This window comes from Dryas octopetala, chromosome 1 (genome assembly GCF_963921425.1).
Source record: "Dryas octopetala chromosome 1, drDryOcto1.1, whole genome shotgun sequence".
Classification (NCBI taxonomy): domain Eukaryota; kingdom Viridiplantae; phylum Streptophyta; class Magnoliopsida; order Rosales; family Rosaceae; genus Dryas; species Dryas octopetala.
The window spans coordinates 25560388-25578536 of record NC_141366.1 but is presented as its reverse complement, the minus strand read 5'-3'; the positions used below and the strand labels follow the sequence as shown (position 1 = coordinate 25578536).

Sequence of the window (18149 nt, the reverse complement as noted above, 5' to 3'; positions counted from 1 at the left end):
TTAGTCAATCTAGGCAAGGAAAGAACCTAGATAGGCTTTTCTTGTTCCTTAATTTCTTATCGCACAATCGTTGGTTAGAAGTTAGATCTTTAATTTGACCCATTTAATTTTATTTTTATTTTCACATAAAGTATTATTTATTTCTAATCGGCTATTCCAAGCCGATTAGTGGCATGCCTGCATTCACGACCAAGGTCAGAAACCTCGCCTAACACACGACGAGGCCTGTTTTGACTTAGACGCTCGGCCCTCCATGTGGCCAAGTCATTTTTGTATCGAAACGCATAGGGAAGTAAACAAGCTCCTATCACCACAAATTAGAAGCTCGTATTTTTCGGGTTCAGGTTGTGTCGTGTTCGTGTTGTGTGAAAAATGACTCAACCCTAATACGACTCATTAGGCTAACAGGTGAACACAACACGACCCATTTCATTCGCTATACCAATTTCACTTGCTTCAACCTACTATACCAGTTTCACCTATTAAAAAAAAAGAAAAAGAATTAACTATAATTTTCAAAAGCAAACTAAAAATTAAAAATGAAAAACTGCTAATATAGAAGATTTAAAGAAGACATAGATGAAATCTTAAAGTGCCATTTTCAATTTTATTTATAATAAATTACCTCCAAGTCCTTAAATTAAAAAATTGTTAAGTAGAAACCCAATTAATTTGGACCTTAAGTGAAAGCTCAATCTATTAAATGTCTAACAATTATTAACCCATTATTACCCTGAAAAAATGTCACAGCCTAGATATGGATGGCAGCTAATCAAATAGAGCTTTTCGTCCTTTTGGTGCTTGCGAGCGTGCCACTATTCTTGGCAAAATTCTTGGCAAAAGAGCCGTAATAGAAAATATTAATAAAAATAATATAATGCGCTGAAAATAAATCTGACTTCTAACAAATGATTGTGCGACAAGTAAAGGAACGAGAACTTGTCTAGGTTCGTTTCTTGCCTGTGAAAATTAAAGAACTTTAGTAGCATGAACAATCTAAGAAAAATTAAGAACGATGACAATTGACTGAAAACTGAATAAAACACTAGAATTAATGTGAAATCAATACTAAGAAAGTGTTCTTAGCAGAACTACAAAACAAGGGAAATTGACTAAAACAAATTCTAAGAACTAAGAAAACTGGTTGCTTGAAGAACTTAAGGAATTTGGTTGCTTGACTGTTGAATTTTGATTGTGTAGAAAGAGCTTTTCCTTCTTGAAGAGATGTATTTATAGGAGTGATAACCTAGTGCCAAGTAGTCCTTGTGTGAATAGAAATCGGCTTCTTTGGCCATTAAGTCTTCAGAATCTTTTCCTTATTGCACCATATCTCTTTTGATTTTCCTTTACGCCCAAGTAAGCTGCACAATTAATATCTAGGAAAATCCACCAAAATATCAATAATCTATAGAATAATCAATAATAATTATCCCAATTTCCCATTATTTTTCCACAAATACGTGCCAAATTTAGGTGTAAACACCCATGGTTCTTTCCTTCCTCTATGTCTCTCATTCTCTCCTTCCTCCATTTCTCATCATTCTCTCATGTACTCTCTCTCTCTCTCTCTCTCTCTCTCTCTCTTTCTCTCCCCTAAACACTCTCTCGATTTTCAAACTCTCAAACCCAGAATCAGATCTACCCACCACCAAATGACCAGATCTGGCGCATCCTCATCCCCCATGTCCCATCGACGACGACGCCGCCATCGCGCCCTCTCCTCCTTCGACAACAACGTCGTCGCGTTACAAGTCGTCGATCTCGTCACCGCTTTCTGCCGTTCCGTGAAGGTATTGAAGCGTGGGTTATTTTCTACGCCTACAAGGAGATCTTTCTCAGCCAGCCGAACCTTCTTGAGCTCGAAGCTCCGACAAAGATTTGTGGTAAACAACTGAATATGATTCTTTATGTATCCAAAATGCTTTGGTTTTAGCTTCGGCTAGATTGCAAACTAGTTTCTTTGACTTTGTTTATATGGTTATATGAATTTGGACGGAATTGCGCGGAAGAGTATTTCCGTAGATTCAGAAAGGAAAAGGCTTTGATAATTGGAAATTGGATGTAATTTTAAGCAGTCTCAACCAATCATTTTCATTGACTGGCATCAGAAAGATTCAAACACTTTGTGTTTATTGGTTGGTCCTATGAGTAGCCTAAAATTTCCCACGTCCTCTGTATGTAGTATAAAGATTTATGTGGTTTGTACCAAAATAGGTCTCTTTGCAGCGGTAGCTAAGATTCTTTGTTGGGAGCCCCATGAAGGAAACACTGAGGTACTTAGCAAGAATTGCAGGGCCAAGTGGTTATGGCTCAAAATCAACTATTAAGCAAGTTACTGAAGATTGCTGCTCCTCAGTCCCTTCTCATCTCACTGCAATAATCACTGGTAATATATTAGTTTAAAATGTTCTCTAATAAACCATATGAGATATTTAGCTTGTAGGATTTAATATATATATATATATATATATATGTGTGTGTGTGTGTGTGTGTGTGTGTATACATGCATTTCTTGCCAGTTTTGTTAACTTTCACTCAAAGAATTCAAAGGAATTCAAGAGTTTTCTGATGGATGCTCAAAATTATATTATCATGAAGAAAATCCAATGTATTATTCGATCATTTGGACTTTGATTTGTGAATTTGGTCTATGATTAAATTCATATACATTGATGCATGCTAGCTCTTTATGTGTTTTAAGGAATTGTAGGAGACAAAAAGGGGCATTTGGAATCTTATGCACTATTGAGTTGTAGTAGTTTAATTTTTCCTCTCTCACTCTCTCTCGCTTTCCTTTCACAATTTCTCATTTTGTATAGAACTTCATACAAGAATATATGTTTGTGTACATCCTATACTTCACTTGTATCAACTTCTGTAAAAATTATGGGAATAACAGTACTTATATTCTTTTTGGCAGATCGTGATATGGTTTATTATACCTGCAGTTAGAAGCTCCCATGCTACCAACAACGCCCTTGTACTGATTGTTCTGCTCCAATATGTTCCCAGATTATATCTTATTTTTCCACTAAGTTCTCAGATTATCAAAGCCACTGGTGTAGTCACAAAGACAGCTTGGGCTGGGGCTGCATATAATCTCATACTCTACATGTTAGCTAGTCATGTATGTAGTTTCTTTTGTTTAACATTATGCGTTTTTTTTCCATTCAATTTAACTGTGTCAAGAACTCATTAACCTATGCTGCTCTATTGAAATTTTAAGCTCTGGAGGAGAAAATAGGGATGAAGTGGAACTTTTTTTTTCTGCACAGTGTTTTTCAACCCTCCCCATGATAACATTGTCTATATTCTCAGGGACCTGGACCAAATGCTCGTGTTGTGTACATTGATGGGGTATTTGATCTCTTCCATGCAGGACATGTTGAGGTACAACCGTACAACTATATCCTTCAGTTACTCCTACAAACCTTTTATTTTCTAATGGTTTTTTTTATTATATATATATATTTTACACAACTAGATTAAAATTGGATCTTTGTGTTCATTTTTCTATTTTGCATCTATTTTGCACTTTTCAGTAAGGGCTTTATTAGCATGCAAGCATTTGTTTCTCATAGTTCATGGTTGTTTCCAGGTATTACAGTCTTGCACATGCTGTGAATGAAAGTGTCAAAAGGCCAGCAACCCTCAATGTTACGGACTGGAACCTTAAGAGAGTATCAACTTGTAGGTTGCTGTAATTGAAAATTGTTACTTTTTTTAACTCTTCAAAATGTGACTTTGTACTTGGAATTAATTACCATAATTTTAATGAAGTGTTTCTTTCTTTTACATTTACCTTGATGCACTGTTTTATTTTATGAACTTAAATGACAGGTGTATTAATTTTATGGATATGGATGTTTGGTTATGGATACAGATGTTCTGAGAATGGATAGGAATATCAATTATATCACTTTACAGGAAAATAAAAAAGATTTCACCATAGGGCATTTATATGAGTTTTTGCACCAAAAAAAAAAAATTTCACACCAATCTTACATATCACTTTTTTTGGAATTTTTAATATCAGTTCTATTAAAAAATTGATATATGTTTCTTTTTCAATATCAGTTCAAACAAAACAACTGATATTTAAAATCAATTTAACATCAGTTATTAATAACTGAGAGTCGATATCAAAGTGAGTTTATATATCAGTTTAAAACACAAAAACGATATGTAAAATTTGTTTAGATATCAGTTTGAGAGGTTTTGATATCAGTTTTTCCAAACTTTCTGATATTAAAACATGTAATAGATATTGGTGTTACACTAATATCTATTCTAGGGGTAGAATAGATATCACCCTTGGAAATATCAGTTTTGCATCCCAATAGATATCAGTGTATAACCGATATCTATGGCCTTTTTTGTAGTAGTGACGTGTCAACGCGGGATTGGATGGGAGGCTGCAACTAGCTGGACAGTGGATGACATGCGTGAAAAGAGAGAGAGAAAGAGGAAGCTGCTAGGCAGCTTCCTCAATGACCGTTCGCCTCCCAGGCAGAATTGGCTTCATGCGTGCTAGGCTGGCACGACTTGGAATTTAAACTTCTCTTTCTTTCTTTTTTCTTTATTTCTTCATTTTCTTCTTTTGTTGGGCTGGAGCTCTTTGTTTTAGTTTCTTTGGGTCTTTTATTCTCCTCTTTTTAATTAGCCCTACAAAACAAAATAGGCTTAATTATCGATTTACCACCCAAAATTGTAACTCATTCCCACTTTACCACCTGAAAGTTTTTTTGTCCCAGATTACCACCTATAACTTACATCCGTGTCCCATTTTACCTTGTTCCGTCAACAATTCCGTTAATGCTGACGTGGCGCGCTGGATGTGCGCCACGTGTCACAATTTTTTTGTATTTTTTTATTTTTTTTATTTTTCTATTTTTATAAACTTTGAAAATGAATTAAAAATAGCTCCGAACTTAGAAAAATACACGGAAAATTCCTACCGACTTGTCTTAACTAGTACTAATTTACTATGGGGTCAAAATGCCAATTTTCCCTCTAAAAATTTCCAAAAAATTTGGAAAGTCCAAATTTATTTCTAGAAAATTAAAATACTCTAGACTCTTTGAAAATTCATAGAATAATCTCCCGAACTCCAAAAAATATGAGGTCTGTACCGTTAGTCTTCTAAAAACTAACAATACCTTTCTCGTGAACACTTGCTACCCAAAAGACCTCTCGGTCTTAGAGAAAAATAAAATTCCCTATAAAATAAATTCTAGAAAAATTCTAAAATTTCTGTAAAGTCTCGAAATAATTCTCTAAAACAAGCTTTTGGTAATTTTTCAAAATATTTTTGAGAATTTGTCCAAGAGTTTACGAAAAATTCTAGAATTTTTTCTAGAATTTATTTAATAGAGGAAAATTTATTTTAAATTTTTAGAAATAAATTTGGACTTTCTAATTTTTTTGAAAATTTTTAGAGGCAAATTGGTAATTTAACCTTATAGTAAATTAGTGCTAGTCAAGACGAGTCCGTAGAAATTTTTCGTGTATTTTTCTGAGTTCGGAGCTATTTTTAATTAATTTTCAAAGTTTATAAAAATAAAAAAATAAAAAAATGCGAAAAAAAAAAAAGATGTGACACGTGGCGCACATCTAGCGCGCCACGTCAATATTAACGGCCAGATCGTCAGCATTAACGGAATTGTTGACGGAACAAGGTAAAATGGGACACGGATGTAAGTTACAGGTGGTAATCTGGGACAAAAAAACTTTCAGGTGGTAAAGTGGGAATGAGTTACAGTTTTGGGTAGTAAATCGATAATTAAGCCAACAAAATAATACTGATTAAGATAAAATAATCTAATCTAGAAAAATAAATAAAACCTAATAAAATCTAGGAATTAAGATAAAAACTAATAAAACTCAACAATTACACTTTGTGCCCTTGTTGTTTAGGTGAAATAACACTTTAGTTCCTCACCTTCAAAAGGTACCAATCTCAAACTGAAACTTTCAAATCGATCTTTGCAATTTTGTCCCTCCGTTAAGTTGACCGTTGGGTCAATCTTTATGTGCTTACGTGGAGAGTGTGGGTCCACCATTTTTGGTGACATGGCGTGGATTTGGGTATACAACAAAAATCTTATTCAATTAAAAAGATTAGAATTGTAGCTTCAAGGAGAATTGAACCCCAAACCACCCAAGTGAAATTGAGACACTCTTCCACTTAACCTAACTTCACTGGTTGTTCATTGAGTGACGCATATTATATTTATAAGGTTTCAAAAGCCCATAATTAAGTCCACGAGCCTATGAGTCCCGCTATCTTTAACTTGATTTTCCTTCTTTTAGATTATTAGGATGTCAATTTTTTTCTACTTGTTTGATGATGGGTGTGAGATTTGCTTGCCATTTTTGGGAAAGTGGGGTTTTCCATGAAAAATTCCTTTGCTTTATTTTTTGGTTTGGTTTATAAAATTCCTTTTTTTTTTTTTTTTTTTTTTTTTTCTGACCATGTGGTTCATAAAATTCCTTTACTTTGCCAGAAAGTGTTGGAAGAAAAAAACCAATGAACCCCTTGTCGGGGGACTCATAAGCTTGTGGACTTACTGGCTTCTGAAAGCTTATAAATATAATATGCGTCACCCAATGAACAACCAGTGAAGTTAGTTCAGGTGAAAGAGTGCCTCATTTTCACTTGGTGATCTAGCTAGGGTTCGCTTCTCCTTGAAGCTACATTTCTAATCTTTTTAGTTAAATAAGATTTTTGTTGAATACCCAAATTTCCCTGTAGTGGAAATATGCAATGGAAGGCCATGTTAGCAAAAATGGTGGACCCACACCTTCCACGTAAGCAGTTAACCATTGACCCAACGGTTAACTTAATGGAGGGACAAAATTGCAAGAATTTGAAAGTTTAGGTTTGAGATTGGTATGTTTTGAAGGTGAAGGACCAAAGTGTTATTTCACCTAAACAACAAGGGTGCAAAATGTAATTGACCCATAATAAAAATAGCAATTAAATTACTAAAAGAGTGAAAAAGTAAGGCCTAACATGTATGAATTTGAGGTAAATTAAATGTTATAAAATGAGATCAACATCTGCACGCTCTCAAGGATACACTTCACTCTTCTAGCAGCAGCTTCAGTCTACAAGCCTTCCTTGCAGTATTCCAACAACTTCATCAATGGCGATCTTCATATCAAGGACCACCGGCCTCTCTTTCTTGCTCAACAGCACCTCCTCCTTCTCTCGTATATATTCTCTCTCCCTCTATTTTTTTTTTTTTTTTTTTTCCTTTAGATTTTATTATTCGCATTTGATTTTGCTTCTATATTGTACGGTATTCAGATACATTTCAGTTTCTTTTTTGGCAGCCAATTGCTTATATGACTTGGTTCTCAATTTATTATATGATTACCGGCTGAATTGAAAATAATTCAATTCCTTGAGGTATGTTGAGGGAAGATTGTGTTGGTGTTTTCTGTACATTTCTATAGCCCTGTATTATCTTTGGGCAATGAGGCATTTCATGGTTATATAGTTATACGATGCCCGGGTATTTGTTTTATCAACTTAAGATGGAGGCAAATTAATTTGTATAGTTGCATATCCCTTGTCCTATGATTTTAAGATTTTAAATCTCCTGGTTTCTTGTTCTAATCTCCTGAATGCTTTTTATGGTTAGATTTGCATAAACTTCTGCTTATAATATAGTCATTTGTGTGTTACCACCTTACAACTTGTGCTTGCAGTATAACACTAAAGACAGCTCAGTGAGGCTTGCTTATGAAGCCCAACCACGCCCTAAAGCAATAGCTTCTCAAGTGGGGAAACCATTGTGAAAGTTGCATGTGGAAAAAACCATACAAGTTATCACAATGCTCTTTCTCTCTCTCCCTCTCCTTCTGTGTGTGTGTATTCCTTGCTTCAATATTTTCCATTATTATTTGCTCAACAATTTTATTTCTTGCTTGCATTGTAGATGCATATGATGCTTCTTAATATTTTTTGAAGCAAAATTTGCATGCATATGCATATGATGTCGTTTGTAGCTTTCAATTTGCTTGCAGATGCACCATCTGCTCCTTTGTAGGTTTTTTTTAATATCATTTGAGTTTTTTTATTTAAAAAAAAAAAACAATTTATTGTTGCATGTATCTGCATATGATCCTCCTTAATGTTGTTTGAAGTATTATTATTATTTTTTTTAAATTACAGGTGAATAGTACGCACCATGAACAGTGCGCGTGAACATTGATGGGTGAACAGTATTGGGCTTTTTAAAATTTGGCCTGGAGCTTAAGTATTAGGCCAGCTGGGTTTAGGCTTAATAATCTTTCTGATTTTGGGCTACAATTTAAAGCACCATTATATTTAATCTTAAACATTACACACCAAGATGTTGTAGAAGCATCATCTAACATGTGATAGGAAAAGAGAACAAAAACGGCATTTTAAGACAATTAATGTGGGCTTATTAAGACAATCAAATATGGGAAATAAAAAATTTAATTTGTAACACATTACAATAGGGGCTTCCAAAAAGATGATTGACAGAGAAGCCAGATGGAGAGGGTGGGGTTCAAATCGAATTAGGGGTTGGGGCAGTTGCAAGGAATAAAATTTCGAGTTTCGAGGAAATTTCAATGGAAATTTCGACGGAAATTTCGAAGCGAAGATTTTCAAATTTCGACAAAAATTCGACGGAAACGACGGAAATTGCTATCAAAATACGGAAATTTTGAATGAAATTTTAACATATGTTTATTTAACATATTATCTATTATATTGATAAAAAACATTGAAGAAACCAAATTATATGGTAAGTTTCATGTGATATGTGATGAATATAATGCACGCTGGAGGCAAATATTATTAAATAAAATTAGTATATTCTTTAAGATATGATATAAGATATTAGGATTTAGACCATTTAGAGTATTTTTTATATAAAAATGTATTAAAGTTTAGAATTTAAAATAACTAAACGAAATCTCAAAAAAGCCGAATCAAATCTCAAATCATTTTTTTTCTTTTCAATTGCCCAAAGGCCCCAAACTCTAATTAACCCTAAATTTTTTATTTCTTTTTTTTTTTTCTTTCCTTCTTTTCTCTTTCCTCCTTTTCTTCCTGACTCCTTTTCCTTTTCTTCCCTAACGCCTTTTCTTCCTTGACTTATCACTTGTCCACTTATCTTTTTTTTTTTTTTTTTTTTTGGGTCGAAGGCTTATCTTCTTCCTCTGGCTGTAGTTCATTTCTCTTTCCTCCTTCCAGTATTTTGCATCTCCTCGCTCCTCAGTCCTCTCACTCCCTCCCCGATCTCTCATCATCTTCCTCCTTCTCTTCCTCCTCTCAATCTCAGATCTCTTCTCTTTCTCATGACTCTTAGACAAACTTTGGATCTCTTTCAAGACCACAAAACAAAATTACCGAGCTTAAAAAAATGAGCGAAGTAAGCGAGGAAGAGCTGCTGTAAGTGAGCGAAATTTCGTCAAATTTCGCCGAAATTTCCGAAATTTCGATAATTTCGGCGAATTATTGACGAAATATCAACGAATAGGTGATAAAATTTCCATGTCCCCAAAAATCGAAATTTTATACCTTGGGCAGTTGATAGATTTTAGTTTAGTTTTTCTTTTTGGCTCTTTCTTTAATTTTATTTAAAGATAAAATAAAAATATTTATATTTATTAATCAAAGAGTTAAGCAAAAGAGTAGTTATATTCTTACTCATTTGTCCTATTTTCTCACCCACATTTAATAAAAATGATAATGAAAATTTTATCTTTTTGTAAAATGACCTCTAAGAGCATATACATTGCAAGGCTAAATGTAAGGCTAAACGCAAGATTTAGCCCAAAATAAGAAAAAATGTTTAGCTTAATTTATATACATATTTTATACTTAGAACCATACAATTGTGTATATATCTTTTAGCATTTTTAGCATTTTACTTCTTGTTTTTATTATTTAGTCAATTAGTGAGTTTATTAGTCTTTTATGTTTTAATGTTTTATTAGGATTTATTTTAGTTTTTATTTTATTTTATTTTTAAGTAGTGTATTTTTATTTTGTAGGATGTGAAATGGGGAGGCCCAAAAGAAAAAGAGGAGCAACCGGCCCAGCCCACCTCTTGGAAGTCAAACAGAAGCCCAGCAATTGTTGTTGATTAATCAACCCAGCACCCACTCGGACGACGACACGTGGCATTCCGTTTGTTTTTCCTCCGCAAATCAGCACCTATTCCATTGCTGAGCCACTTTCGAGCCGCCCCCTTTTCTTCTCTCTCTCACATTTTCCCAGCAGCCGCAGGTCGCTTTCCAGCCGCGTAGCCGAGCCGCACCTCTGTTTCTCATTTCTTTTGCCTCTTCATTAATCAAGCCTCCATCCACTTATGTGTTGTCACGTGGCACCCCTATAGCTGTCTCCAGCCTTTTTCCTTCCGCCTCTCTCCTTTAACAGCTGATCCTCCCCCCCTCTCATATTTTCTAGCCCTAATATTTGTCTATAAATAGGAACATTGAGTCCCCTCTTCATATCTTTTTAGTCTAGAATTTAATTTGCTGCATTTTATAGTATTCTCCTAGGATTTCTCTCTCAAGCCATTTGGCTATGATATTTGAGAGAGAATAGGAATGTAACTCTCTTACAATTTTAATTAATGAAAGTTTAATATTATGTCTCTCTTCTCTCTTCTCCTAATCCTCTATTTACTTTATGCCATTTATTTTATGTAGTCCTTTACTTTATTGTTAGTAGTGTTATTTATTTTATTGCTCTTTAAATTCCATGCTCATTTACTTCTTTCTTTAATATTATGTCTCTCTTCTATCTTCTCTAATTCTAATTCTCTATTTACTTTATGCCATTTCTTTTATGTAGTCCTTTACTTTATTGTTAGTAGTGTTATTTATTTTATTGCTCTTTAAATTTCATGCTCATTTACTTCTTTCTTCATTTTTATTTAAGATATAAGATCATGGGTGGTCACTAAACCCTCTTACCAAGGTAAGGGGGAAGCACCACCATGAACATTATTAAATGAGGTCTTTATGTTAAATTTTTCCTTGTTTAAGATCCTACAAGCTCTAGATTTTGATATTAAAATGAGAAAGAGATCTTCTTTCACCAATAATGTCATAATTAAAGGTTGTTAGATCATCTTTCCACATTTTAGCTTTATGGTTAATTGTTTTAAACACAAACTTTTTGAACTCTAGTTGTTCCTTAGTTTTGGTTCACTTGAGTTGCTTAAAATTTTTATTTTCTAAGCAAAATCAAGATCTACCCTATAAATCTTCAATTCTTATGCTTAATTCATATTTATCTTTGTAAGAGGGCATCAAGTGACTCTTGGGTGCACTCTTTTTTGGGAAAATTACTAAAAATCTTATTTAATATGTTCATAAGTGGTGTGGAACCCTAACCTTGGTTCTTATACCATTGTTTAGCTTCTATAACCAAAAAGTTGTTATTTTCATTTCTAGATTTAATATTTCAATTCTTGCACCTTTATTTACCTTATTCTCTTTTCATTTACTTTTTTTTTTTTTTAATTTAGTTGCATTTTATTTTAAGTTGCCTCACAAACCAACAAAAATTCCAAACTTGGTTAGCTTTAAATTAACTTAAGTTTAAGCTTAGTGTATCGTTTTTCATCACTTTTTGAGGTTCGACCTCGTTAATATACTACTAGATTCGTATATTTGCGAGTAAATAAAATTTTACAACAAGTTTTTGGCACCGTTGCCGGGGAGTGTTTTGATGCACTAGTTTAGGCTTTTTGTTAGTTTAAATCTTCCACTAGTTTTAATTTATTTTGCTTTTTTAAATTAAAAAAAAATAACAAAAAAACAAAACAATAAAATTTAAAAAAAAATTCGAATTTTCCTTTAATTAGTATTTTTTTTAGTTTTCTTCTTCTTTTTCCCACTTTTATAAGTGCCGAAAAAAAAAAATTTTCTTTACACTTTCTTGCATCTCTTCTCTTGTAGGTGCCAAAAAAAGAAAGAAAAAAAAAATTTATATATTTGTAGTTTATTTTTTATTTTAGTGATCTTCTTTATTTTGTGCTTGTAATAAATATGCATCCTTGCTTTTATTTAGCATATTTATAATTTTCTCCTTCTTTCTAGCTTCCATAACTAGTATCTAGCATCATCTTTTATTTTCTTTACCATTAGTTTTGTCTTCTTTGTCATCTAAAAAAAAAAAATTATATATAGTAGCATATTTATTTCTTTGTTGTCTTTAGGTTGTTGCATCTAGTTTCAATTGTTGAATTTTTCTTCTTGCTATTATTCATTGTTAAAAAAAAAAAAAAAAAATTTCAAATATTTTTGTCATTTAATATAATTTGGTTAGACCTTATTTATTGTTGGGTTGTGCATCTTATCCATTGCAACATTAGATAAGGTAATTTCTATCTCCTCTTATTTCATTTCTCTCTTCCTATTTCACCTCTTGTTTATTTTTATTTTAGTTCTATTTCTCTTTCTCCTTTTGTTGTAGTTTTAGTATTTATTCTAGTACTTTCTTTTTAGTGCTTGCATTGGGGAGAAGTTTGCTAAGGTGTGGTCATCAAGAAAGGGGAATTGCTAGCAAAAGTTTGGTTGCCTTCTCCTAGTGTGTTGTGGCCAATGTCACCACCCTAGTGGTATACTCTAAATTAAACTTTTTCTTTTTAAAGCTTTCTTGAGTGGTGTTTGCCTTACTTGTGCAATTTCAACTTCCATATATCTTTGTTTTGTTAGTTGTTGCATCTTCAATTAGCATTCTTGCATAATCAACTAGTAAGGGCATTCACCCCCAACAAGATAAGGATTGGATTTCATCACCAAGTCCTTGCCCACCTAGGCTAACCATCTCTTGCATTTGTTAATCCCAAACTCAATTTAATTAAAATCAAGTAGACATTGGCCAAAGGGTTCACGAAGCTCATAGGACCCTCTTGGAAGGAGCCAATTAGTGGATGCTCCGGTAAGTGTTTTTGGAAGTTCAATATCTAGAAAGGTTCTTTAAGGTTACAATCATCTTGATGCTTAAAGGGGACTGGTTTTTAAGAGAGACCGTCTGTGACTCCTCTACCCCCTCCGGAACCGGCCTGGTTGTATTTTTTAGAACCTTATATCGGTACGCCACTAATTTGCTTTGAAAGAGAGGAGGAGCTTGTCTAGTGCTTAATCAAGATTAGGATTGTCTAAAAGACACCTCCCAAGGCTAAATCAAAGATAATTAAATTGCTTGTTTGGATTAACTCCTTGTTTTGTGATTTTTGTTTAGTTGTGTTTGCTTGTTTGTTAGTTTGTTCATATTCTCGTCTAAAAAATTAAAAAGTAGTTAATTAATTAATTAAAAAAATTAAAAATTAAAAAATTAAAAAAAATATTTTGAAAATTCTTTTCTTGAAAGCCGTCTAGTATATGTTTGGTCGCCGTTCATTGAATCACGATCTAGCACCTTTTGACCTTGAAATTGAGAGAACACTTAGACATTTAAGAAAAAGAATTGAACCGATAATTGAAATGGGTGAAAACATTGAAATTCGTCCGTTAAGAGAGTATTTTGCTCCCGTCATCCTTGACACCCCTTCTTGCATAGTCTTGCCCCACACTACCGCAACTCATTTTGAGATTAAACCCCACATTATTCAATTGTTGCCCTCCTACCACGGATTGGATCGAGAGGACCCGTACACACATGTTAAGGAATTCATTGAAATTTGCTCAACCTCTAGATACCAAAATTTTTCCGATGAGTCCGTACGTCTCCGTTTATTCCCATTTTCGGTTAAGGACAAAGCAAAAGCTTGGTTGAACTCCCAACCCCCCGGTTCCATCACTTCATGGGATCAACTTGTTAAAAACTTTTTGACAGGACCGCCCCCGAATTTCACCCTGAAACCCGGAGAGGTCCTGCGGGAATCCAAGATCAAGGAAAATCCTACCGAAAATTCGGCAGAACCTCCCCTGAAAATGGACTAACCCAAAAATTTCAAAACCTGTTAAAAGCACTTCTAAATCAGCAACCACCTCTACCACAACCAAAAAGTTCTTATTCACCAAGGCACGTGATAATCAGAGCAAAACTAAACTTCCATTACAAAATAAAAGTTATCTCCACAACTTAAGGGAAATGACGCCGAAGAACTGAAAGTCCTGCCTCGACGTGGTACGGCCCAACCTCAACGATCTATAACACCTGGGGGGAAAATGTTATAAACAAAATGAAGAAAACGTGAGATAACTCTCAGTGAGTGGACCAAAATCAAGAAACAAAACATTAAGTTATTCATCCTTACAAATTCCTTTAAAATCAAATCTCCACTAAGACCTCACGTCACTCTTTGAAATCCCCCAGTTTTGAAACCAACTTACGATCTTTAAGAAAGTCATAAAACCATTTAAACTCCAGAAATTTAAATAAATCAAAATATAACTTTTCAATAACAACCTTTTAAAATAAAAGTCATAAAAACATTGTCCAGAAATCTTGATAAAACTCAAAAGGAAATTCTCAACCAAACTCATATTTAATAACTCCTGTAAATAATAATAAAATCCCACCATGCTTATACCCTGAAATAACCTGGCCATACACCTGTGCGGAAATACAGGCAGGCAATATCCTGGCCATACACACGCGTGAAGTAAAATCCAACACGTGCATGCAATATCCTGGCCATACACACGTGTGAATAAAATCAGCACGTGCAGGCAATCCTGGTCATACGTGCACGCAGAGCAGCCCCCAAAGGGCGAAGCATCCCGACACACGGCCCAAAGCCTATATGTGTACCGTGATGGGTCCCAAAGACCTATTTATCTGATAACCTGGAGGGTACTGCAAGGGTGGTTTGAAAACCATTTTTTTTCCATAACCAAATCATAAAATCATTTTCTCACGGATAGAAAATATCTTTATCGTTCCCATAAACTTTAAATCCTCAATCCACAATGCGTAAGCACAACTAGTAAAATAGTCCTTAATAAATCTCATTCGAAACACATAAAACCAATCAAATCTTTGACCATAGGCTAAAATATGAAATAATCCATGTGTATAAAAATAAGAAACTAATTTTCTTTCAAACATCCAGCAATAAAACTTATTTGAAATAACATTTGAAATCCAACATTTAATGCCAATGATCAAATCCCAAGATAAAATTTCGAAAGTATTTAGTGTGAAATGATTGATGAAATTTTCATGAATTCTTTAGAAAACCAAAAGCCCATTCAACTTCTATTTCACAATTTAAAATTTATATAACTAGAATAAATCACGAATTTCATAAATCATTTAAAGAGACAAGAGTCCACTCACAGTACTTGCCGAGCTACGCTCAACCCCTTTTTCGGAACACGTTTCTATCTCACAATTCAACACTTGTTCGCCACTAACGGTAGTCAAGAGACGAAGCTCCATCAACCTAATACAAAAATACGCTTACTTTAATATGCCGAACATTAATCCCACTTTAGAATTAACGCTACTGGTATAAATTTAACCAAGGAGTCAAACCCTTATCGAGAACTTACCTAAATCTCTCTTTCAATTTGATTCCACGTTTGGTAACCAACCGATCATATATTCGAGCTTTTCAAACCTCCTTAATTCACAAGTAACAACCAACCATCAGTCTAACTCAATTACAGTCGATCCACTCACAAAATAGAAATATCCCTAATTAGACGGATACGAATTATACTTTTCTCGCATTCCATAACCTTCGCGACTCGGTCACCTAATTAATCCAAAAACCAAACAATAACTATAATTCAAACTCCAATTAACCTTAATTATCCAACTCACTTCTCATTCTTAATCCAAATTTCCAAATCAATTACGTAAAAGAGAGTTACAGTTTATACCTTAGCCGGTGCTTATTCGGGAGTCAGTTTCATATTACTAAGACGTCCGTTCGAGGTTCGATTTCCAATTCGAGTTCTCCATCAGCTGAAATCCACCCTAAAATCAACCAATAGGTCATTAGGAATCTAAAAATAGTCCTAGGAGGTGGGAGAGGGTCGAAACCTGCTCGAAACCACTCCAGTCGCCGCCACGCGTGGTGGTCCCGCAGTGGCTAACGGCGGTGAATAGTGGTCGTTTCCCAAACTTCTCATATGAGTGCAACAAATATACAAACATGTAGATAACGACGAGAGGAACAACTTTTATACCTGGGTCGACCTCAAAAGGAGGCTGAAAGTAGCCTGAACACACCTCGGATTCGCGGCACCTATGGTGGCTTTAATGGCAACTATCAAAATACTGAATTAAAACATGAATGGTGACCTGGAACTGGAATCCCATGAAGAGAGAAGAAGATCCATGCCAAGAACTCCATGAATGGTGGCCGGAGTCGTCGGAAATCAACGAAAAACCGTCATTAGGGGCGTCACCTTTCGAGCTTCGATTCGCTCAGTACAGTGTGAGATAGGGTGCGTGTGATATACCAAAAGAAAGAGGAAGTCGATACGAAGCCATAGCCACCAAGATTGCATCAATCGGACATCGGACGAAGAAGTTATGGCCGGTCAAAGTTGAGAGGGTGGTGGTCAAAACGGAAAGAATTTTCTGGAAAATGGGGAGGGGCTGCTGCTATGCGGGAGAGAGAAAGGGTCAGCTGGTTTTTAAAATGGCTGATCCACGAAATTACCATAATGCCCTCCAACTTCAAATGCCCATAATTTTGTCTACGTAATCTCGAATCACGATCCGTTTTCACCTACACGTTCGTGAGTACGAGCACTTTCCAACCATAACAAGATTGAAATTTTTAAAATTACTTTTCAAATAAACCCCTTTGGAAACCCAAACTTTTTTTTTTTTTTTGTTAAGGGCATAACCGTCCACACCTTAATTAATTCACCAATAATGGATTTGAGGTCTGAAAAATGTTCCGTAAATTCCTATGGCTTCCTCTTGCCTTGTACTATCCCCTCAACTTCAAACTTTGAGTCCACGAAAATTATTCAACTTAATTTAAATGCTTTCAAATATTTCCCAATAAATCTTTCATGACTTAAATTTAATCACCAAAAATCATTTTAATTACAATTAGGTCTCTATAACTCCAAAACTTATTATTGTCTCCCAATTAATTTACTAAAAAAAATAAAAAATTTCTTGGGTCCCACAACTTAACTTTTCTTCTTGCTTCTTAGGTCCACAACCAATAAAATTTTAAATTCATAATGAAATTTGGGTCGGGTTGTTACACTTTTTATCAAAATTTTTTCCAATGTCTAGGACTAACGCGTTTAGGAGAGACATTTCGGAGTTTAGACAAAAATACGATGAGCAATTTTATGAGAGTTGGGTGTAACGACCCGACCCAAATTTCACTGGAAGTTTAAATTTTTATTTAACTTTGGTTTTAAGAGGGTTTTAAGGAAGTTTAGTTTTGCGACCTTGGAAATTTTTTTTTATTTACTTTGAGAGTTTATTTAATGTTTTCACTGAAATTGATTTAACGTTATTTAAAATTTTAATTTAGATTTAAAATGTTTCATTTTAAGATTTGTAAGACCATGTAATTTTCTATGTTTTATTTTGAAAAGTATTTTAAAGATTGGAGAATTCATTGTGATTATTTTGGGAATTTATTGAGAAATAAAATGTTTTGGATTTATTTTAAATTTTCGTTTTAAATTAGACTTGACCCCAACGTTGACTTTTAAAATTAGTGGGCGTTCGTTTTTGACTTTTGGCCCGTTGGATAGATCTCGATCCCACGAGTTCGTAGACATGAAGTACGCGTAGAACAGAGTTACGGTTTGGATTTTACAGACGAACAAAGTTTGGAGGGCATTTTAGACTTTTGCATTCTAGGAATTTCTAGAAAGATCCAAATTTTTATTTAAATTCCTATCTCTCTCTTTCTCCCTCCTCACGCACACCCCCCTCCCCCCCCGATTCTCTCTCTTTCCTCTCCTTTCTCTCTGGCCGAGCGTCTCCTCCAGCGAGTGTCTCGCCGTCCGGCAGCCAATGGCGACGAGAGACCCACCCATCACCTCGCTTTCTCCTTCTCCATCTTCCCCTAGCCTCTAATCACCCAATCGGACCACCACCACGACGTGACGGCGCGAAATTTGAAGCCAGCCCCTGCAGATGACTTGGATTTTCCGGCCAAATTGCGAGGTCCGACCACTACAAATCGATTCCCCTCGACGTTCTGAGC

The 18149-nt window shown here is 34.6% G+C and overlaps 2 long non-coding RNA genes across 2 annotated transcripts; one reads left to right on the top strand and one right to left on the bottom strand.

Annotated features, from left to right (window-relative positions):
- Positions 1-1706: 1706 nt before the first annotated feature.
- Positions 1707-3743, top strand: LOC147299425 (uncharacterized). Its single transcript, XR_015119999.1, has 5 exons — positions 1707-1883; positions 2215-2386; positions 2921-3127; positions 3319-3390; positions 3599-3743. It is a non-coding gene; the product is annotated as an uncharacterized LOC147299425 (long non-coding RNA).
- Positions 3744-14029: 10286 nt separating this feature from the next.
- LOC147299424 (uncharacterized) lies at positions 14030-16557 on the bottom strand. Its single transcript, XR_015119992.1, has 5 exons — positions 16147-16557; positions 15838-15934; positions 15505-15710; positions 15290-15395; positions 14030-14164 (listed from the first exon to the last, which is right to left on the bottom strand). It is a non-coding gene; the product is annotated as an uncharacterized LOC147299424 (long non-coding RNA).
- Between the last annotated feature and the right edge of the window lie 1592 nt (positions 16558-18149).